Source organism: Chrysemys picta, chromosome 1 (genome assembly GCF_011386835.1).
Source record: "Chrysemys picta bellii isolate R12L10 chromosome 1, ASM1138683v2, whole genome shotgun sequence".
In the NCBI taxonomy this organism is placed as follows: Eukaryota; Metazoa; Chordata; order Testudines; family Emydidae; genus Chrysemys; species Chrysemys picta.
Window position 1 is genome coordinate 92,564,843 of NC_088791.1, and position 24,153 is coordinate 92,588,995.

Genomic DNA, 24,153 nt, shown 5'->3' on the forward strand with positions numbered 1-24,153 from the left:
CAAAGCATGGTTTTCAACGGGAAAATCCCACATTGGTGACCTGAGGCTCTTGCCCACTGCCCCTGGGGCCAGGAAAACTGTTCAGTTCCTGTTCCCTTGCTAAGTGAGTGTTGGGAATGCTGATGGAGGCAACATGTTTAAATCCACCAGGAACGATGCATTGCACCTCATGTAGCTTAGCAGTAACTTTTCTTACTGATTAAGGAGCAGTGTTGAATGACACCCCAGCTGCTTCTCTTTAGCTATAAAGCTAAAGAGCTGCCAATAGTTTGTATCACATCACAATGCTGTTTCCCAGCTCACTGTTACGATCTGAAAGCACAAATGCTATCCTACTGTTCTGGTATATTGCATCATATATGCTGTAGCATTCTGGCTCTTGAAATAAATTGGATGATCATCCTTTAAAAAGCTAAGGCTGCTGGCACAGATCCATTAAAAAATCAGCAGTGGCTGGCAAACCTTGAAGGCCAGAGTCTGGTGTGATACCTAGCAGAGGAGAAACATCAGGAATGCAGAGAATGCCTTTGGATGTATACAGGTAAGGGAAGGGGAATAAATGCAACATGGCATCCTTCCTCTCCTTGTGCTGACAGCAGAGGGATGTGCTTAAGTAGCAAGTGTATGGATTTCAGTCATACTGGTCCTGTGGGAAGAGACAGCGAAGGAAGACGGGGGGGAGGATGCAAAAAAGAGGGTCACCCTTGGTGATATAAGTAATTGCCTCTGGATAGGGTAATCCGAGTCCCGTGTACTGTCTGCCATCAATTATTTGCCAACATGAACTCAAATCCAGCTATTCCATGACCAATCTACCTTACCTCCAGCTGTTGATTGCAGGGGAAGGAAGCCCCCATTATTATGGGAAGAAAACTGTGTATAAATAATAAAATTAGGGTGCTAGCAAATACAGAAAAGGAGCAAAGTCAACTTTACCACAAAGTAAAGGCTGAAAATTTTAAACAAAAATTCTAAATTATTCAATTAAGATTTCAGTGCCAATTCTGACTCATCTCCCTTCTCTCCCCTGGATTCTTGCAACCTGTTTTCCCGATAAGAACCAGAGGCTCATCTTCCCAAAGCAGGCTGCTAACCTTAACCTAAGTCTTTGCATACAGGCCAGGGCTAGACCATATCCTACACGCTATTACCACAAGCCTGAGTTGTCTTACTTTTATGCATAGCTACTGTTTTTATTACATAAGAAAACTCAATAACCCACTTCATAGAGGGAGAGCAGATGGGATTTCATTAATATTTATAAGAATTGAGAAAGCGGTGAAAGTTATCAAAAGAGAAGAGGGGGATGATGGGATATTTAGAGGGTACACACTGGATGGCAAGGAAATGATGCTGTGACCTATAGATGCAGGCTGAATGGCAGTACGTAGGATTCTTCAGCTAATATGTGAAGTGTGGGTGGTGGTATGAAGAGATCTCAAGTCTATACTTGGAGGCTGAAGGGCAATGTAATGTGGAGGGGGCACAGGTCCATGCCAGGAGAGGTGGAGAGCTATAGAAAGTGGCAGACGTAAGTGTGGTGTTGAAATATTAACTGAGAAGGTCCTGACCTTTTTGTGTTTAAAATTCTCAGCCTTAACCTTGGACTTTTCATTGGTGTAGGAATTTCCTTCTTTTTAATCAATAATTTAATTGTACATAAGGTTCACTTCTGCCCAGAGACTAAATGTGGGAAATAGCAGAGCCAAAGGAACTTGTGTTTTTAATGGAAAGTTAGGAACCTTAGCTATGGAATCACTACCAAATTAGACCCTGATCCTGCAAGTTGCTCTGAACAGGTGAACCCTCAGGCCTGTGTGGAGCCCCACTGAAGTCAGCTGAGGTTTGCCTGTGCCAATCCAAGGGCAGAATTGGGACCTAACTCCTTAATCGTAACCTCTTCTTACCCCCATCTACCTCCGGACAGGCTCAGGCTTGTACACATTATTGTTGGGATTTATTCCTTTATTGGCAGTTAAAACTTTCTTCTAACTGTAACAATTTAATTGATGGACAGGACCTCACCATGTGTTAGTCTTGAATATACAATATCCTAATATTAACACACAACAGTTAGGTAAAAAAGATAGTTAAAACCAGCATCGATTTTAAGTTGCCAGCATTGCATAAACTCTTGCTCCACTTTCAGTCAAAAATGTGAGAATGGCAGGCATAAGGGACAGCACTGAAAATAACAACTCCTCGCTCTTATGGAGCACTTTCCATCCATAGATCTCCAGACACCTTAGCAACAGGGTCAGCATCATTATCTACATTTTACAGTTGGGGAAACTGAGGCATAGAACCGTGATGCGAAATGCCCAAGGTCACCCAGCAGACCAGGGACAGAGCTGAGCATAGAACTTCTGAATCCCAGGCAAATGCTCTACCCACTTGGTCACATTGCCATCTCATGTCTACGCTGACACCAAAGGCCAAGAGCCCTTCAGGGAATCTACAGTGGGTTTCTGCCTGGATGCAGGAAGGAGCAGGACACGGTGAAGGTGCACAGGAATAGAGGAAGCTTTTCCTCATATACACATACATGTAGTTTCCTGGAAAATATCCCCTCTAAAAGTTCCTGACCAGGACTCTGGAACTACCAAAATTAAGAATATATCCTCCCCCATTCCCTACAGCGTTCATGTTAGGTTTTAACTGAGACGCAGTGCTTGCTGGGACAGGCTGTTTGGAAGTGTTTAGTCAGGTATACATAAACTTCCAGTTAAAGGCAAGATCCTGGTCCTATTGAACAGATTGGAGTTTTACCATTGCTTTCAATGGAACAAAGGTTGGAAAGCAAGAGGACTTCTCATATGTCTACAGTTAGGCACATACATAAGTGTTTGCAGGATCAGGGCCTAAGTCTACAAGTTACACGAAGGCTGTCAAGACAAAAGTCGTAATAAATGAAAATGCCTTATCTGTGTTATTAACACCAACACCTCAAATTATCAACATGGAAAATATTTACCATCTAAGTTGCTTTTCCATGTTGATGCTATTCATTTATGTGCACATCATGCAGTGTGAATAGTAAAACTAGATGGTCACTTTCACTTTATTCTCATACCACTAACCTAATGCTGTGCAGTGTTAGGCATCACAAGGGAATCATTTAGAGAAAAGGGGGAAAAGTTTTGAGAAATGTATTATCCCTGCATGAAAACAACTCTATTATATTAAGTTTGCCAAATCCCTTCTTTTTACTCAACCTGAATTCAATCCTAAATCTAGTTGACAAATGTCCCTTTAAAATAACGAGCATCAGTCTCCGTATATTAAATGAGACTCCTGCACATCTGAGACATGAAAACATACATTAGGGTGCAAGCATTGGAGGAATTTTTAAATTCATTTAAAATGACTATTTCCATGGAAAACTATAACCTTCCATTCTCAGCTGTTGTCATTACAGGGAGGTGGCCGCTGATGGGTAAAAGTCATGCAATCAGCAGTCTTGTATGTCTGGGTTTATGATCCAGTGTCTGGCAGTGAAGGAAAAGATGTGGCAATAAAAATCTTTAACTGAATCCTGCTGTACTAAAAAGGTAATTTTAAAAAATCTCTTTATTAAAAGGCATTGCAATATAGAGATACTAAATGGAGATGTGCATCATTTCTCTCAGTGCTGAATGGAATGTGTGATATATAATCTGTATATCTACATATATACATAGACAGATCCAGGATAGCACCTTTCTTTTAAAGGTCCCAAAGTGCTTTACAGACAAAGTGTAATTGGTGGGTTTTTTCTAACCATCCTTCACTTTGTAAAATGCTGAGAGAGTAGATGATCAGTCTTGGTTTACTTAAAAATGATTCAACTTTACTTTCAGTTCATTTTGGTGCCCCCATCTAATTTCCTTCCTTCAATGAAGAAGCCCAGTCCCCTGCTTAAGGTTGTTTATTATTTTATCAGAAGAGGGAGGAAGGTGGCACTGGCTGCTGTACAAAGCATCAGTCCAAGAAGAAATAAAACATTGTTAGTCCAAAGTACCACTGATGATTTTAAGATTGGATCATTTTTCAAATCACCAGGGAGATGAAGAGGGAAAGGAAAGGAGACGGCAAAGCTGAGGAGATGGGGAAGCAGAAATACTGAGCAGTCCAAACCCCATGGCAAGTGCCCTGAACCAAATTAGTCCCCACACCCAATTGCTAACCTCTCCCATGCCTCAACACAAGTTGACCTCCCTGGCAATTGCTGAACCCTCCCATGTCTTCTAAAACAAGACCCCAACACACTAGCCCCAAATGCTAAAACCTTCTCAACACCCAATAAAGACAAGTTCCTTCCAGCCTGACCCCCTCTAATCACCACCTCTGCTGCTGGAAAAACGATTGCACCTTTGCGCAATTACCCTGAAAAATTCACTTTTTTCACTTTGAAAATGAGCATCTGATTGGGCTGGTTAACAAAGGGCAACGTGTGGGACCTGGCCCTCAGCCGCTGCATCCTGTTCAAGGACCTGCAAGGAAGAACAAGCCAGGAGGCTAATGTCCTGCTGACAGAACTGAACTGCTGACAGAACTCCCATTGGCATGAGAGCAGAAGTGAAGGTATCTGTGTGGCAGGAGGGATCCACTTCCCGGATTTTAGATCGTTAAATCAGCGCTACCTAGAAAAGACGTCAACTAGGTAAATAAATGGTTGCTTTGCTTTCTAACAGTGACGTTACCTGAGCCATTAACTATCCAATTCCCTGTCCAAACTACAGAGTCCCCACATCAGCAACAACTTATCACTGCATGTGTGTGTGGGAGCACATTTCCTGAGGAACCCAAGCAGGGTGTATAAGGCGGAGGAGAGAAATCACAGGCTGCGGCCACAGATCTGCTCGACATGACAGATCTTCTTGGGGCAGTCTGCAGACAGGATCAGCGACACGACAGATCTTCTTGGGGCAACCTGCAGACAGGATCAGTGATACATCTTCCGTCACCACCATGTCATCCTCAATGCACTGAGACTGAAGAAGCTCTCTGGGGCGGCCATGTCATCCTGGGGGATATGAACGCCTGAGGGAAAGGAGGGAAGAAAGCCTCTCAGAAGAGCAGGATGAGAAGACACTACAGAATGCTCCCCCCCCCCCCCCCCCCTTCACTGGCTCACATGGTGATGAGGGCAGGGCTGTGCGCTGAGCAATACTGGAGGAGGTCAAACCGAAAAAGCTTTGTCAAGGAAAGTTTCTCTTATTCCCCACTGCTTGGGGCAGCTTATAGAGGAAGGGGAGGGAAGAGAGGACTTCCTCACTGTATATAAACCCTCACTATTCCAGCCAGCTGTCTTGCTGCTGATGGCTGGGCTTGAAGAGTGACTTTGATGGTACTCTGGGCAGTGAAAGGTGGAAAGACACCAGTGTTGAAGACCAGTTTTCACTTGATGGGTGCAAATCCAGCAGTAACAATCAGAAGGAAAATTTCACTGTTTAAGGAACATGTTTAGTTTGTAAACATTAAGTGTAACATTTTGAGGGTTCCCCCTCCAATTTGCACACTCATAATCTGTCGGTGCAGCTGAGGCCAGCTAAAGATACTAGTACCTGATTTGCAGGTACAATCTGCTATTTAGATGCCCAAGCACTACACATTAAATCCACAAATAATAATTGGGTCAAAATAGTGTCAGCAATTATTTGCATCCACAAAACAGCTGTCTTTTTAAGCAATAAGCGAAAGGGCCTTCTCCCACCCCAGGGAATGAGCCATTCACTCAATGACTCTTGCATTGGAAGGCAGAGTTCTAACTGCAGGACTAAAGAGGTACACGTAGATTTTATGGAATATGTTGCTCAATAGGTTATAGGCCACATTGTGCCTCAGTCTCTGCAAACATCCTTTCTTCTTCCCATCGTGCATGTTGTGCAGCAGATGGGCATGTTTGCTGTTCCTCCTAATGCCACTGGGATTACAATCCAATCACAAAAAGGTGAAGAAAGAGATGGGGCCTTTTTTTTTTTCCTCCAACCACACCAGCCACAAAAGCGGGGGAATACAGAGAGGGGAGCAGGCTGCACCATTCTAGGGATCATTACAGAAGAGGGGCGACAATGATCAGTAGTGTCCCAGGTAAGGCTGCTCTGCCTTGTTGCTGATTTGAGCCAATATTACACCTGCATTAATTGCTATGTCTATCAGTAAAGGAGTGACTGTGATTCTCATGCCCAAAGGATCACTGTGGGCTTTCCTCCATTTCATGATAAATTGTGGAGCAACTAGGCAGCTTCCCCGCTGTTCTCAATAGAGTAGCCAAATCTTTTCACTCCTGGCCTGAACACACCACATACTTCAGTCTTAGGCCCCCCCAAGCACCTTTGCCAATATAGTTCCGCTCTGACCTTCTGCATCCCTTGGATACTCCAGGCCTGGACCACTCTCATCAACAGAGCCTGCCAATTTGCAGCAAACTGTGCAGTGATTTTGTGATGTGGATAAAATGTTCTCTAAGAACTAGGCTTAGAATGCTGCACTTCATCCCTCCCTACAATGCTTAACCCCACTGCACCACCCTAATCTCCTCCCCCACCTAAGGATCTCATTGTAAGAAAGAATCAAAACATCTAATCCCACCTCCCGTTCCCCACCCCATCCCCTTTACATTTCTTGAGAACTGCTGATGCAATCTGATCTGGCTGTGCTGCCACCTGCTGAGAGAAACAGGCATCGTCTCCCCTTGCTTCACATTTTTATTGGCCATGTTCCTGTCAAGCCTGTAACAACATGAGAGAGCCATATACTGAAGTGAGCCCTGAACCCAGGTCCCCAGGGCTTGTGCATGGATTGCCATACAGATTCTCTTTCCTGCAAGGAGATAGGGACCAGATCTGGTTTGGGGATGCCAGAGTGAAGAGAATTAAAGTACCTTGAAGAGGTGGTTCTCAGTGGTGCTTTTCTTTAGGATCCCCAGCTCTTTCAGCTTCTGTCCCATAAGGCTCAGCATGAGGCTGTAGATGTTCTCCAGGCTGACACCTGGAGAGCAGAGGCTCAGGCAGGACTTCTGGATCTCCAGGACAGCCTGGTACAGCTCTGCCTGGGGATCAGTGAACCTGAAAGCCAGGGGAAAACGAAGGCGGTCACGTCTCAAATGGGAAGTTCCCAGGTCAGACGCAGTTCTGAGTCAGGCACAGCTCAGTGCTGAAGCACTGAGAAGAGAGCACAATGGCTGTCAATATGAAAGGGCACACAAGGTACTACTGAGGTCACCTCTTTCCCTACTTTGGAGAAGGGACTCTTGGTCGGAATCCTTGGCCTGAAGTCGAGCAGGGCAAAGTTGCAGTTTGAAGGGAAGGACGTGAGCAAAGAGACACTGGAACCAACCCAACCATCACAGGGACACTTTTACTGGAAACTTCCTGACCTGAGACTGGCAGCCACTCACACATGGACTAAACACCTGTTTCCCCTACACTTGACACACATGCCTAGAGTCAGCACCTGCACAAGGAAAAGCAAGACCCATCTCTGTGACTTTAGATTTACCCCAACAGTTGCACTAAGGGGGAAATAAAAAAACAATACTCGCAGAAATCATAAAGTCAATCTAGATACATTAAAACTATCTAGACAGCAAGTCTGCATGTGCACACACAGCTAATCAGAAATGAACACAGGTACACATTCCTCACCTTCTCTGCAAGCTGGTGTGTGGTGTATTACTAACTATGGGCATCCTGCCTGCCTCTGCTGGACCAGATGCAGGTGATTTCACTCAAGTAGCAGAAGCACGCTCATCTCTACCAACCAATAAGACCATTTCTCCATGAGCAAAAGCAGAAGGGTCAGGGCTTCTCTCCTCCCGACCTCTTTTCCAGCATTATGTTTGTGAGATAGTGGTGTGTGTGTATGTGTACGTGAGATAGTGTTGTGTTTGTGTACAGAATCTCACATGCATATATAGGGACAGCAAGTAAAATGTAAAACTATAAAGTAATTTTTCCCCAGGATGTGTTGTCATTGCTTATTGGCTCCTGTTGGAGGCTGACTCCCTTCAAACCCTCTCTATGCTCTGCCAGTATCCCCTAGCCAAGGAGGGGACCCAGACCTCCCACATATGGTCCCAGTATTTCAGACCCCTTCCCCAAATTAGTAGGGGGTCAACATACTGCAAGCGCACATTTCCTCCTTCCTTCCCTTGTATAATTTGGACCACCACTAATGCCAGTGCTATGGCATTCTGCCATTACAGGTCTGGGGGATGGTGCTAGAGAAGAAAAACACAGTGGGATTCAAACATCGGCCCCATAATGTGCAGAGCAGCACATTACAACAAGGGGTCACGATGACAACCTTTCCATGCCCCTTTTAACCAGGCTGGGGGTACTTTTGTGTACCACTCTCCAAATCCTCCTCTTTCATTTTTTACTCACAGGGCCAACCTAGTGTGTGTTCAGGGGTGGAGGGGTCAGTGGTTTGATTGTCTGCCAGGGTCATTAAACCTTGACTGCCCAATTTGAATACCAAGTCATGATACTTCAGTCTTCCATTTAGAGATTACAAACATCTCTACAGCAACCACGTGCCATGTCACGAGCTGAAACTTGTGACATCATGCAGGGAAATAAGCAGCCAGAGCACAAGAGGTTGTGTCATTACACAAATATCCCTCAGTAATAATGTATTATTTTTATTACAATAAGCCCCTAGAAACTCCAGTCACGAACCAAGATCCCATTGTGCCAGGTGCTCTACAGATACAGAAGAAAAAGACAGTCCCTGACGCAAAGCACTTACAAATGAGTATAAGCCAAGAGACAACAAACGGACACAGGCAGCTAGACGGGGAGTATCTGGAAACAAGGAGACAATATTGACCAACATGACAGAAAGCGCACTAGTGACTTAAATGTTGTCAATTTTTTTGTAGTCATCATGGCAAAGGGGAGTTTTAAAGAGGTATTTGGAGGAGGATAGTGCATTAGTTTTGTGGCTATTTACAGGAAGCTCCTCTTAAGTGTGAAGGGCAGCATGGGAGAAAGCACAAAGGTGCTTTTTTGAAAATTTAACAAGCAGTTGATCGGAGACAGAAGTTGACAGCTCAGTACTGAATGAGAGGTGACAGGTAGAGTGGGGAAAGACCATGAAGTGTCTTGAAAGTGAATACAAGCATCTTACATTTGATGCAACAGAAAAGGGGGAGCTAGTGGAGGGATGCAAAGAAAGGGGTTACTTGGTCAAAGTGACAGGCTAGGACAGGGGTCGGCAACTTTTCAGAAGTGGTGTGCCGAGTCTTCATTTATTCACTCTAATTTAAGGTTTCGCGTGCCGGTAATACATTTTAACGTTTTTAGAAGGTCTCTTTCTATAAGTCTATAATATATAACTAAACTATTGATGTATGTAAAGTAAATAAGGTTTTTAAAATGTTTAAGAAGCTTCATTTAAAATTAAATTAAAATGCAGAGCCTCCTGGACTGGTGGCCAGGACCCGGGCAGTGTGAGTGCCACTGAAAATCAGCTCGCGTGCCGCCTTTGGCACGCATGCCATAGGTTGCTTACCCCTGGGATAGGAGAACAATCTTTGCAGCAGCATTCTCAATGGTTAGAAGCAGGATAGGATTGCATTTGTCAAGGTCAGAGACAAGGATATTGCAATAATCACAAAATGAAATGAAGAGAGCCTGGACAAGAGTTTTAGCTGCTTGGGTAGATGGGAAAATGTTTTTCTTAAAGAATCTGCAATATTTAGATATAGTCTGAATGTGAGGGCAGAGAGAGAGGTCTGGGTTGAAGATGGTGCCAGGTTATGGGCCTGAGTGACAGGAAGGTAGTATTGTGATCAAGAAAGGACATTGGGAGAGAGATTGTGAGCTTTGTTTTAGCCATATTGAACTTGAGCTGATAGCTAGACATCCAAGAGATGTCAGAGAGACAGGCTGAGATTTTAGTGTGGACAGAATGGGTCTGGAGATGGGTCTGGAGTCGAGAATAACAGGAAGACAAAAATCTGGGAAGTTACTGTTTTCAGGTAAAAATTCTATTTCTGCATCTCCAGTACACCACTATGGAATGATGAGGGGTCTTGTGACATCACAGGACTAAGACACAGTATCACTAATCACATTTAAGGAATATTTTGGTGCCAAGGACTCTAGTTCCCAACATGTGTCTCCCATAATGCTTAGAGGAAGTTTTTATGGCCCTCAAAAAGAAGAAGAATGTTAATAGGGAGAGTGTTAAAAAGATTCAGTTAAATTAGTAAAAAGCATGTATTGTACTCTGGTCCCTGAATGACAATGGATAATCTGCGAACAATAGGTTGACTGTAAAAGCTGCAGAAGCTACCAAAGTAGTAACACAAATGCTTCTGCATACTAAAATCAATGAACTCCTACTGATTCCAGAAATCCATGTCTGTTCAGTAACACAAGAGGAGGCCGTTCCAGACTGGTGCGTGGGAGATACTAAAAAACTGTTTAGAGATATTCTAATACCTACAACTCCTATATGCTGGTCTGGAATGCAGCACTCTCTCCAGCAGTCTCACATTGAGAGAACGGGTTGGAAATTAGTAAAGAGAGCCTATTCTCAGCACTATACTCAGAAGGTATATCTACACTGCTCGCTAAGCTCGGGCTCTGACTCAGGTTTGAGCCCAAGCCCTGCTCCCGTCTACACACAAGTTAGTCTGACTTGGGTCAGCAAGTACTCAGGACTCGGGTCCTAGTACCCTTCTAGGAGGGTAGGTCAGAGCCAGAGTCCCACTGTGACTCAGGTCCATGCCCTGTCATTTTGCAGTTACTCCTGGGGGAATTCTGCACCACTGCATGTGCACAGAATTCATGTGCACAGAATTCATGTTCCCCACAGATTTCTTTGCTTCCCCACAGAAAAATAACTTCTTACAGGAAAAAAGAGGAAAGCTGCAAAAGTGATCATGCACTCCTCCCCAGCAGTTCAGGCATGTCGTTTCTGGTGCCTGGAGTAACTACCAGAGAAGTAAATCATGGCAGTGGGGGGCAAAGCTGGAGATGCCCCGTCTGGTGGCTCCTACCCTGTGCTGGGCTCAGCTGCTAGTCCCAGCTGGGCTGGGGAGGACGGGATTTCCTCTTCCCCTGGAAGGAGCGGCCAGGGAGGAGGAAGTGATGAAGCTAGCAAACTGGGGTAGGAAAGCCAGATGGTGAGGAAAGGGCTCAGGGAAAGGCAGTAAGGTCCAGGGGGGAACAGGTCTGGCCTGGTGGTTAGAGGGTCCCTGAGCTGCAACCCAGAGTAGAAGTTAGTCCCCGGTTCCTCTGCCAGCCACTGAGGGAGTGGCACTATGCAGCAGTGACTGGGAAGACTGCCTGAGAATCCTGGTTAGGAAAGACTACTGCCCAAGATTGCTGAAGGAAGATTTTGATACTCCCGAAGGAGGAAATGGATAGTGAGCTGCCCGGAGGGCTGAGTCACGAAGAGGAGGCTGCAGCTCGTGGAGCGAGAAAGGGACTGCAGACCCAGAGAGAGAGGAGGAGAGACTGCATGAAAGGGGTGTCAATATCACAAGCTAACCCCAGAGTGACCAGGAGGAGGTACCATCCTAGAGGTGCGTCAAGCACCCCGTCACAGGAAGGAATCATTCTTAAAACCACTTTGTCTTGGTGAAACACCAAGGAAGTGAGGCGAAGACACTAGAAGGCCCAGACACCAAGGTCATGGGTGAAAAAACTATATACATACAACAGCCACCTCCTGAGCCCTCCTCATGGAAACTATGGCAACCAAGGTAAGATCTACGGATTGACAGTCACATAAATATGGAGCTCAGAGGATCAAAGGAAGCTTGGTGAATGGACCAGAGAGTCTCTAGGTGAGAGCAATGTGTCTACCTGGGCTCTTATAACTGACACATTCCTTTAAAAAAGAATAGCAGTTAACGGTTGCCCAGTTACTAAGTGCCCTGATAATCTCCTCCAAATAGTGACAGGAGCAGAGACATAATTTCTCCTAAACTTTTGTGCACCCCGAAAGAGCCACCCCATCCAAATAGGCTGGCATCTGTGATCATCACTCTACATCAGTCAGGCTCCAATAGAGAGATCCCTTTTAATGAGGGACTCTGAAAATTACCAGGACAGAAAGGGTTTTACAGAGAGGGAAATGGGAAGTGATTTGTCCAATGCTTCTGGTGGGCTACAGAGAGGAAAAGGGACAGCTAAAGAGCTTTAGCCCAGGGGACCATCCTTGTTTTCAGGACATCAGAAAACCCAATGGGTGTATTCCCTTTCTGACAGGGCAGCATTGTTGGGACTGAAACCTTAAAACAATTTCTATTTTTTCTATTCCCTGCTCTCTCCTGGGATTGAGACACTGCCCTCAGCAGCGCTGAGATGGATTCTGAGGTGCACCAGGTCAAGGGAAGCCAAAACTTCAGCACACGTTCACTTCCAAGTCCACAAAACAGTTCCGGTGCCCAGTTCCACAAAACTCACTTTTAGATTAGCCAAAGGAGAACTTTGGGGATGCCCCAACTCTGTCTTCCTTCCCCTGTCATTCATCTAGTTAGTGTGTCATTCCTCTGGAGCCCAGTTTTCTTGTTCATTGTAGTTTGAGCTTCCAGGAAAATTAAGGTCTGACCATCAGACAGTAAACAAGATGTTTAAAAATCTACCTTTCCATTCCAGTTGGTTTAACTGGAATCATGTTTAAAAGTTTTGTGCTAATCTTTTCTTTGTTCTAGATTAATGAAGTTTTAACTTGTTTTGTGTATAATTAAAAAAAAGTTTACAGAGAACTTTTAAAGCATATTTAGACATAGGCAGTGTTATATGGACTGTAAAAGGGAGATAAATTTCTGACTCAAAATCAGTAGGTCCATTCTCTAGTAGAAGAGGGAGATGGGGTGGAAGAATTCTCCTCTTGTCAGACCCAGTGGTTGATTTTTAGCATTACTTAGAAAGCAAATATTTAAATTCAGTAGCTTTCATATATTTCACTTCCTTCCCCGACATTTAATCTTTCCACAGGGAATTGTTTTAGTTCAAAATCATATCCATTTTTCTCATTGAGCATAGGGAAAGTTCCAAATTTGACTTCAGGCCTTTTCTTGCATCATGGTATTGTTTAGAATAGCTGGACAGGTTGAAACTTATTTTCGGTCAGATATATAAAAGTATGAAAATATTGGTTGTACCAGGTTACAGGGAGTTTATTTCAATGTTTAACAGTTGCAGATATTCACAATATTTAACATGTACATTTTAATCAGGAGCTTTTTGAATGACTTAATAGGTGAGGAATCATCGTATAGGTATGGTCAACCATTTACTATGGATAGTTGAATAACTTCTCAGGAATTCAGATGTGACATAATAGTGCACAAAATAGAATACACTTTCTTCATAAAACTCATGTAAGCCCAAGCTTTACATTTCCAAATAGGCTATACAGAGGGTTTTGATAGTGCCAATTTTTCATATAAAATTACACAGAATAATTATTGATGTTAATACCTTATTAAATGGGGAAAAACTCCCTGTATCGTTATTGGGTAGAATAGGTTAATATCCTGTCCAAGATATTATATCCAATCCAGACATATCCCTTTAATTTAAATAACAATCTTTTTGTTAACCTTTATAGAATTGTCGCTGATTTCTTATGGAGGGGTAAGAAACCACATGTTGCTTTAAATAAATTCAGTTGCCCAAAAGAGAAGGGTGATATGGGCTGATTTCAAAGAGTCCTTTTAGGTGATTCTTCTAGAATACATTGCACATTAGACTTAAGAGCCAAAAGATAGCACTTGACTGAGAATACAATAATTTACATCTCCTCTAGCTGCTTTAATAAAGGCTGGATTTTGCAAGAGTGATTATTTGTATGTTACAGCTGTGAACCATCCCCATATACAGGTACAAGATACAATCAAAATGTGGCACAAGATGAGAAAGGCCTCTGAATAAGATATAAAACTTCATGGGTGCTGTCAGTATTAGGAGATCTGTGTTTCTCACAACGACTAATTGATCCTGTATTCCAAACATGGATAAATTTGGAACTCTGGACCTTCGACGGTATTGCACTATGCAAAAAAATAGAAAGCACAAATAGCAGATTGCCCACATGTACAACATGGAATTTTAAATAAGCACAAGCAACACTATCTACAGCTCAGAAGCCACATTTTAAAACATTTCAATACCAACAAAGGTCTACAGGAACAAGTGTTGTAATAATCAACTTTTTAATACAACCCACAAAGGTTTATCTCAGCAGATTATAATGTACAAATTAACCTTTCACAATGGTACGTTGTAGGAGCCATCACCCTTTGGAATTAAGATTTAAACATCAAACTTAACCAAAAACAGCAGTTGGATGCTATATAAAACACATACTGTATTTCCAGAAATAAAACACCTTATGCAAAACCAGATCTACGGTTATTGATGGTTATGGTTATTCATTCCTGTTTCCTAGTTCCTTATTCAAAAGGTACACAATAAAAAAAAATTGTAAATTTAAATTTTTAGAAATTTCATGAAAAGAAATATGATTGAATTTTATAGCAATGTGTGTGTTTTTAAAGATAGGTTTTTTTGAGATGAAAGCAAGACCTCCATCCCACATGTGTAAATTGCCTCTTACTTTGAATAAGTAATTGAAATTTGATGATATTTATAAAGGACAAAATCTTTTTTGGGTCACCCCAAGTGACAGGTCCCTGTGACCATTAGACTGTTTTGAAATGGCTGGCACATGCCACTCCTAAATCCAAAGCTTGATATTTACGCAATATGGTGCCACATGACACTCTCCATCCCACCTTCCATTTTGCAAATTCTCTTTTGAACAAGAATCTGTCTTAGACTGGCTAAGTATGCAAGTAAATACTTCTATTATTATATATGGCTATTTATTAATCTATTTTAAATATTAATGCTACATTCAAATGACATGGAAAAGAACAACAGAGAGGGTCAGATGACAGTTTTTTCTGGGGTTGGGTATTTCATCCTCCGAATGGTATTTGAAAAGATGCAATCCAGTACTTTGACAGAATAAACAAATTGCATCTTGTTTTCCTTCAGCTTACCTCTATCATGCACAGAAGTCTCTAGTGGAAATACCCAAAGGCCAAATTTTTCAGTTTTTCTGGGACCAGATTCAATTGCAAATATAATGTGAAAGATGCCTGATTCACCATAAATGAAATGTTGTTTACTGAACTGACAAACCATTGCACTTGTTTGCTTTGATGCTGGAACTGTAAAATAAGATGCACTTATTTAGTAATATAACACAGAATATTAATCGAGGAATTGTTCCTTTTGTTGTTAGTGCTGACTGTTCCTGACACATTCTTAAGGATTTACATTAGAAGACTCTGCTTTGCACAGAATGGACGTTTCATCATGGTCTAGAATTCCTGCATCATCATGGTCTAGAATTCCTGCATCATTTGGTGTTGTCTGCCTGTCCATAAGGAAGTTTATATGGTCTGTTATCCCGACACAACCAACTACTACACCAAACATTTGCCTGTGGGGAGTGGATGGGGGGGAACTAGCGAAGGGATGGGTGCAGGAGGGCCAGGAGTTCTTTTCCATGTAGCTAGAATGTAACAATATTTAAAATGATGTTTCAAATATTGATTAGTTTAATAGAGGACCTGAACATTGTTTGCATAAAAAAGCTGAGTTTAAGTAAGTAAAGGTCCTGTCATTAGTAATAAAGTTGTTGGGATAACACTGGAACTCACAATGTTTCCATAAGCCTGATACCGGTAACACTGAGCGCTGGCGTTTCTATGATGGTGGAGTCGAGGTATGACATGTGGCACTATACTGTGCAGAAATAACGCTTAGGGGGCAGGGAGTGGCTTGTGCCAGCAACTTCAGAACAGTTTAACAATCACAGGGACAGTCACTTGGGATGACCCGAGAAGGATTTTGTCATTTACACATCTTCAAATCTCAAATAGTTATTCAGATTAAGAGGCAATTATGCTATGGCGATTTGGGGTCTTGCTTTCATCTCAGGAAAGTATATTCTTAAAAACCATGAATATATATTGTTATACAAGTCAATCTCACTATTTTGGTGAAATTTCTAAAAACGTAAACTTGCACTGATTTTTTTTAAAAGCCTGCCTTTTAATAAGGAAGGGGGACAAAGGAATCAACTTCAGCCACCTCCCAGGATCTTTATAGGCCTTAGGAGCTTTATTTCTCCTAAACTACGAGACAATATGTCAAAAAGAGCATTTGCAGTAAGTGTAAATTAGAAGATTCCTTCTATTTTCATGCCATATGCTTATGTCCACCAACACAAACTTTTGGGGCAGAAGTAATACACACAATAAAGGAGGTACTGTCAATTGTCGCTCTTACACAATGGCGCACCTTTGGCTTTGCTAAGCATTTGAAATGTTATTAAATGGATATGAGTCCTTAGCTTAACCCTAGCCAGAAATGCAACCCTGACAACAGGGATGCATTGCAACAGGGCCACCACAGGCTGAATACCTGACCCTGATCAGAGTAAAGCTCATAAAGGAGCAAGTCCCAGCAAGAGCAACACAGAACTCAGACCAGTTCAAAAGGGAGCGGGAAACTACAGTTGATTATTGCAAAATAAACAATAGAGACTTACCCCTACTGTACAGTTCTGTAACCACTGCATATTATTATACAGCTATATCACCACCTCTGTTCAGATTTATCACTGGAAAGAAAAGAGGAGGAAAACAGTTAACCATATTCTTGTCATATGTGCAGTAAAAACTGTTCAGGGGAAAATAGCATCTCATGCACACCAATATGAATGTAAACAAATTCAGATACAGTCAGGGGTGCTGGAACAATTTTTATAGCGGGGGTGCTGAAAGCAGAAACCATGTATTTGGTTATTACTACTTCAAACCAGGGGGTGCTCCTGCACTCCCAGCACCCCAAGTTCCACAGGGCTGCTGTCCTGAAACAGCCCCACCCCCTCTGCCCTCTGGGTTGAGTCTGAAATAATCTCTCAGAATGGCTGTTCAGCAGCCTCTTCTGACCCCACCCCCAATCTCAGTTAGGCACCAGTCACAAAGTTCAGAGAAAACCCAGGTGAGGCATCATCTTGAAACAGTGGACCCTTTAAAAGGTTACATTATAACCACCCTGAGGTGAGAGTCAGTCCTATAGGTGGAACAGAACAAAGGAGGATACTAGTCCTCTGTCTTGGTGGCATCCAGAGTGCACAGACAATGCTCTTACACTGACAGAAGGAACACATGCTCACCATCATCAAACATGCATAGCCTACTAAGGACCTTTGTGCTAGTCACAGTGACCACAATTGATTGCATCACACCCCATGTCATGCCCACCCAGTTACTGATCATGAAAAACCACAAAGGCTCAAGGGTAGTGATCGATTTATCGGGGAGCGATACATCGCTCCCCGAACACGCTCCCCGTCGACTCCGGAACTCCACCGGAGCGAGCGGCGGTAGCGGAGTCGACGGGGGAGCCGCGGCCGTCAATCCCATGCCGTGAGGACCCAAGGTAAATCGATCTAAGATACTTCGACTTCAGCTACGCTATTCACGTAGCTGAAGTTGCGTATCTTAGATCGATCTCCCCCCCACCCCCCCCCCAGTGTAGACCAGCCCTTAGAGTCAGAATAATCCTCTCATCTGACAAACAGGTTCAGGTCGTCTATCCTGGCCTCCGTCCTAGACATCTCAATTTGTGTATTTTAAATAACCGGCTAGATTAGTTAGTTATTGGTTTGGTTGAAAAAGTTTTATCTGCATTTTTTTAAAAGACATTTAGCCTTGTCATGTGACATGGTATCAACCCTGGAGTAACATAAGTGACTGGGGCCAGAGATTAAATTCAGTGTTTTATACTTTTTTATGGAAATGCCAGTCATGAGTTTTGCACATAAGGCAACCTCTTTGTTACGCAGGAAGAATACAATGTACTACCTCTGAACCTTGCTGACTTTTTGATCACACAGCTACTTCTTTTTCACAAAACAATTTTTACTGCAGAGGTCTGCCAGATGCTGAGGTGGATCAGCCACCTTGAGCCTTCATGGTTTTTCATGATCAGTAACTGGGTGGGCATGACATGGGGTGTGATGCAATGTATCCTCCCCAAAATTAGAGAAGTTACTTTTAATTAGAATTTAGGGACAAAAGAGAAATCAGGCATAATTTTAATTTTTTTAAACAGTGAGGGTAATTAGCAATTAGAACAAACTACCGAGGTCAGTGGTGGATTCTCTATCTCTTGATGTCTTCAAGACTTGATGTCTTTTTGGCAAATATGCTTTAGTCAAACACAAGTTATTGGGATAACTGGGTGAAATTTAATGGCCTGTGATATACAGGTAAGACTATGTGATCTAATGGTTTCTTCCAGCCTTGCACTCTATGAAAACTATGAATAGAGTATAGAATGAATTGTCTGAGAATTTACAAGTAATTCTTTATTAGTTTAAGAGTTCACATTCATTCAAAATGGGTGCTTTAAGAAATTTTGCATTTGGTGCCAGACCATTTCTTGTCCTAAAATTAATGATGGAATAAAACAAACAGTTTTCCAAGTTACCACATAATTCCAACTCATTAAAATCTTGGCCACAGGTTACACTGGAAGAAAATTAGTAATTGTATCTCACTGCTATGATTATTTTGGAAACATGAGTGTAAGTTAATAAATAAGGTTGCCCCATAATTTTCCTTTTAATCGGACTTTTGTAAACTTTTCTATCTGTTCAGTCTTCAATCATTTTTGAAAAACATTTGGAAATATAAATCTTAGCATGCTTGTATTTTCAAAAATACTTTTGGGTTCAAAAGTTATAGTTTTTAAATTACAGCATTTTTTTTTTAAATCACATTTTTTCAGGCAGCATGTCTCACCTTTTTGGGGGCACCCTTTTGGTTAAAAATCACAGCAAGCAGACTCCTCAAAATGTACATGCATTATTTAGTAAAATTATTTGAGAAAAATTACCTTAAGATGAAGTTAAAGTTTAGAATACTTAGCAGTAATTTAGGGTAAATACAGGGATGTTGTAATTATCCCAAAACTAAGCATTATAAATCCAGGAAATTCAGAGATCAGGTTAAACTTAAGAAAAATCCAAAAATGATCAGGAATAAAAATACACACAGGACACCAAAGCAACCTTAACTCTGCCCTGTCAGAGACCCTTCAAAATTTCATAATACACCACTACCCCGATATAACACGACCCGATATAACAGGAATTAGGATATAACACGGTAAAGTAGTGCTCTGGGGGGGCGGGGCTGCGCACTCCAGTGGATCAAAGCAAGTTCAATATAACGCGGTTTCACCTATAACGCGGTAAGATTTTTTGGCTCCCGAGGACAGCGTTATATCGAGGTAGAGGTGTAATTGAAACTCATTGCATAGGCAATCTTTGAATACATAGTTTTTAAGATTAATGATAAATTTCCCCATTATTAGTCTTCATAACTAAAAGTTTATCCTTAGCAAAAACTTTAACTCGGCCCTGTAGTGACACCATAGGAGGTTGGGGGGACAGAGAGAGAAGGAGGAGGGGGGAGTGCCTTTAAAAATCAGTTTAATCTAAAGTTGGTCCACAAACTTTAAAATACCTCAGTGGTAATTACACGTCTTTTGCGTGGCTATACTCACCATGGTCACGCTCATACAACCATGAACACCCTGCCACCCCAGCCCCCAAAAACCAAACAAAAAAACCCACACACACATACAAAACCCCCAACACATCTTCTGGATTTAAAAAAAGAAAAAATACAATATACATACCAGAGATCAGCACAATAGGAGCCTCAGTGATATTATAATGAATCTTCCAGCCAGGAGTAGATCAGTGTGATGAATCTGCCGAGGATGAAGCTGCTGCTGCTATTCTGGATCCTGTTTGGGGGGCTACAGGGCAGCCACGTGGGGAAGGTCTGGGGTAGTTAAGAGGATGGTTGGAGACCTGAAGAGTCAGTGATGGAGGCAGCTGTTTCAGGTAGCAGCTCAGGGTGACTGAGCTGAGAATTCTGGAGCTGCCTATGTGTAGGTGAATCTCTCTCAGATTAAGAGTAAGAGGGCTCCCGTGCATTGTGTCAATAAAAATATGGTGTAAATAAACAGGTTACGCCAGAACTGACTCCATTACATCAGTTTCTTTCCACCTCTTGCAAGGCCCTAGAATCAACCACTGTCTTGCCCATGGGCAACAATATATAAATATTCACCAACGGGGACAACCAGGAACCTGATAGCACATCAGGATAACTGTGTAGCAGTGTAAATCAATGACTTAAGTCGGAGAATTAAACCAAAGCTGCTAAATGGCCAGACTTTGTCAGGAAGAGATAAAAAGGTGTTCAGGAGCTTTTAAAAAAATCTCTGTTTTTATAAACTGAGTCTTGAATCTGGCATACACTGACCATGGCTCAAAAACCTGCCCCTGTGAGTCCACAGATGTTTACAGTTATGGTTTCTCTGAGCATACACAGTAACATGCGCACATCCAAGATTAGGATGTAACCCTACTAATTATGGAGGTGCTGGTCATATCTCAATAGATATGGTGGAGCTGAGCCTTGCACTTAAAGCTGGGATTCAACATTTTGTATTATATATGAATACAGCATATCCTCCCCAAACTTACCACACTTACTTGCTGGGGTCTACTCTGCTTAATCTAACTTCTGCCTGTAAACCAGTGAACTCTGGGGCTCATCTTCTCCTTGATGAGCAGTACATAGAGAGGGAATCTTGCTCTGCTCTAAGCCTCTCGCTGGTGTAGGGTTGTTCATATTGCCACACTTTATTTATCCAAACTGCAGCAGGCATGCTATCATAGCCACAAGTCTGATTCTCCACAGTGTGGAGGGCCTGCAGAACAGACGATTGGCAGTAGTCAAAGTCCCATGAACTATGGTCCAATTTGAGCAGATCTGTGCATAAGATCAACATTCCTACTAGGCTCCAATAGAGACTGGATTTTATTTCTGTGGTACCTTCTTGTTCTTTTTATGGCAATCTTCATCTTTCGTTAACGTTCCTGTGAAAAGAACACTTTGTACCTGATAGTAACCTTATCACCTCCATGTGACCCAAGGCCTCTTGGAGCCAACTGGCGGAGAGCACACGAGGTTCACAGGGTTTATATGCACATTAGTTCACCAAAGGGTGGGAAAAGCCTGTACAGATAATTATTAAGAAGTGATGTATCTATACTGAAAAGTATGTTCTTAAAGACTTGGGATTAAGGCAGATCACCAGGAGGTAACATACCTCAGGAATGTTCTTTTCAGGCAGGTGATAACAGGTGCCTCTCTCCCGGTCTGATATGTTCCTTGTCTGCCTTACAGCGTACGCCTATCTGCATACTGACCCTGATGCCATTTGAGAGATTGAGAAATCCACAAGAGAGGAAAGCCACAGGAAGAAACAATCAGTGGGGGTGAGGTCCTGTTTATGAATAAGGACAAAGGATTGTTCTGATGTACCTAGGGGTACCAATTAACACCCTGGACCCATTACCGAGGAGGCAAGCTGACAGCATGTTATGCCTCATGAAAGAGGGGTCACAGCGAGCCTGGCTGTAAAGCTTTGGTAAGCACTACTTTATTAGACAAGAGAGTCTCTTGTTAATTAAGTCTACGCTCTAGAATGTATTATAATTTTACACATAACCATTTTTTCCCCCAATACTTCTACTTGCTATGACTTTGAATTGCTATATTTTGTTAAACCTATTCCTGATTTCACTATAAACAGTAAACGGAGCAGTGATCTGAGGTGTAACTGGTAAGCTGGGGCTGTACTGTTTCTTTGGAAGCAGCAGATCTGGGAATACTGTGAACATCCAGTGGACCAGGGGCTGGACATTCCAGTGGGACTCTCAAAGAGCTCAGGGTTTGGAGCGTGCCTTTCACTAACCTGTAGAGAGACAGAGGAGCCTATGCAGGCTCAGAGGGAAGTGCTTGTGTTGCCCTTGGCTAGTGGAGTAGGGAAGCTGACCCATGCCAGCCAGACAAGGCTTACTCACGCTAAGGTCAGGTGGTAGCGAGGTGCCTCACAACCCTAGATATCCCAGGAAATGTCACACCCCACCACACACACCCCTGGTCTTTGATATCTTCCCTGTCTCTGTATGGCTTTCTTCTGTGTTTATCATATCTTAGTGCCTTCTTACTTCAGCTTTCTCTCTGCACAAAGCTCTGGTTAGCAGAATTATCAGATAGGAATTAATTCCCTTCTTGCTGAAAGCTATTATTAATTCCCAAACAAAACAATATTAAGATTGAGTTAAGGCTGAAAGTCAGATCAGTAACTTAGGCATTATAAACCCAAGTTAATTTAATTTAGATGTACATAACAATAAGACACCTATATAAGGTTCTAGACACAACCATAATACAATAAAATCACAGTTTAAAATAAATCCAAATATTTTAAGGTATGGAAATGAACAGTTACGGCAGCCAAACAACCTTAACTCTGACCCGTAGTGACATATTTGGATTTCTTGTAAGTGTGATCTTCACTTTTCATTTCCTGGCTTTATAATGCTAGTTTCTGATACAATTACAACATCCACATTGTCTAGGGAAGTTGTGGAATTGCCGTCACTGGAGGTTTTTAAGAACAGGTTAGATAAACACCTGTCAGAAATGGTCAAGTTATTAATTAGTACTGCCTTGAGTGCAGGGGACTGGACTAGATGACCTATTGAGGTCCCTTCCAACCCTACACTTCTATGATCCCTATAAGGTATTTTATCCAGTTACTGATACATACTCTCAACCTTATCTCCACCCTAATGTGGGTTTTGTAGGGAATATACTTATTTTAAAATTATTAAAAATGTCATACATGAACCTACTGAAGAAGAACTACAGAGAACTGCACCATGATATCTCTAATGATTGGAAGATAAATAATATCAGCCTTAAATAATTTTTTGAATTTTAACTTTTAGGACCAGATTCATTGATACACTCTCGTTGCTTTCTGCCACTCTGGAGCAGCATAAACAAGCCATAGTGTATTGGCCAAATAGACCAGGTTATAAGCTGCTTTGTGTCACTAGAACACCACAAAGCAGCCAGAGAATACACCTGGCCTCCATGTTCCCCTACACAAATACACCACAATTTCCCCTTCTCCTGTTCTCTGCTCTCCCTTGCATGCACAGATCACAATTTGCCTCTCCTTCAATTTGTATCTCCAATTTGCACCCCCTGCATTCTTCTCAGAATACATGCTGTAATTTTAGGGAGGATATGCTGTATATTTCATAGATAAGTGCAAAATTCACCTCAACCTTAACAATGGAGCTGTGACCAGTGCCTCCATAATACTAACACAATCCTGGAAAACAGGCTGGGAGCACAGGCCAAACTGTATGGTAACTATTGGATTCGAAATAGCTGCCATCCATTTGCCAATCAGAGGACTGCTCTGTGGGAAAGTAGAATGGGAATGTGAAGCTAAGCCTTCTTCAGGACTATGGAATTCAGAAAGCTTCTCTGATTGTCTGCGTGGGTTTGAGAATCTTCATCTATACCTTGGCTCCTTTTAAGACTTGTTACGTTATTTCAACAAAAACTCTCTTCCAAATACACTTGCACCTGTTCCCTAGTCCTCCCTCAACCAAAACCCTGAGCAAAGATATCTTAAAGTTAGGGGTCATCAAACTCAGGCTCCTATAGATCAACAGGAGAAGTGAATTCTGCAGTTAACTACTCTCTGAGGACTATTAGAATTCCCTGATGTTTACATATCAGGACTGTTAGCTTGAGTGTTTCAGCAGATCTCATCGGCCATAGTAATGCTTGGTGAGAGGCATCTTTCATATAGCCAGAACCGCAATGATAGAATCATAGAAATATAGGACTGGAAAGTCTAATCTATTCCCCTGCACTCATGGAAGGACTAAGTATTATCTAGATCATTGCTAACAGGTGTTTGTCTAACCTGCTCTTAAAAACCTGCAATGATGGCAATTCCACAACCTTCCTAGGTAATTTGTTCCAGTGCTTAGCCACCCTGACAGTTAAGAAGTTTTACCTAAAGTCTAACCTAAATCTCCCTTGCTACAATTTGAGCCCAATACTTCTTGTCCTGTCTTCAGTGGATAAGGAGAACACTTTATCACCCTCCTCTTTATAACCACCTTTTATGTACTTGAAGTCTGTTATGTCCTCCCTAGGTCTTC

The 24,153-nt window shown here is 42.3% G+C and overlaps 1 protein-coding gene across 1 annotated transcript in view; it reads left to right on the forward strand.

Moving 5' to 3' along the window:
- Positions 1-24,153, forward strand: part of SLC25A17 (solute carrier family 25 member 17) — a 421,378-nt gene that overhangs the window by 260,285 nt on the left and 136,940 nt on the right. The window lies entirely within an intron of this gene.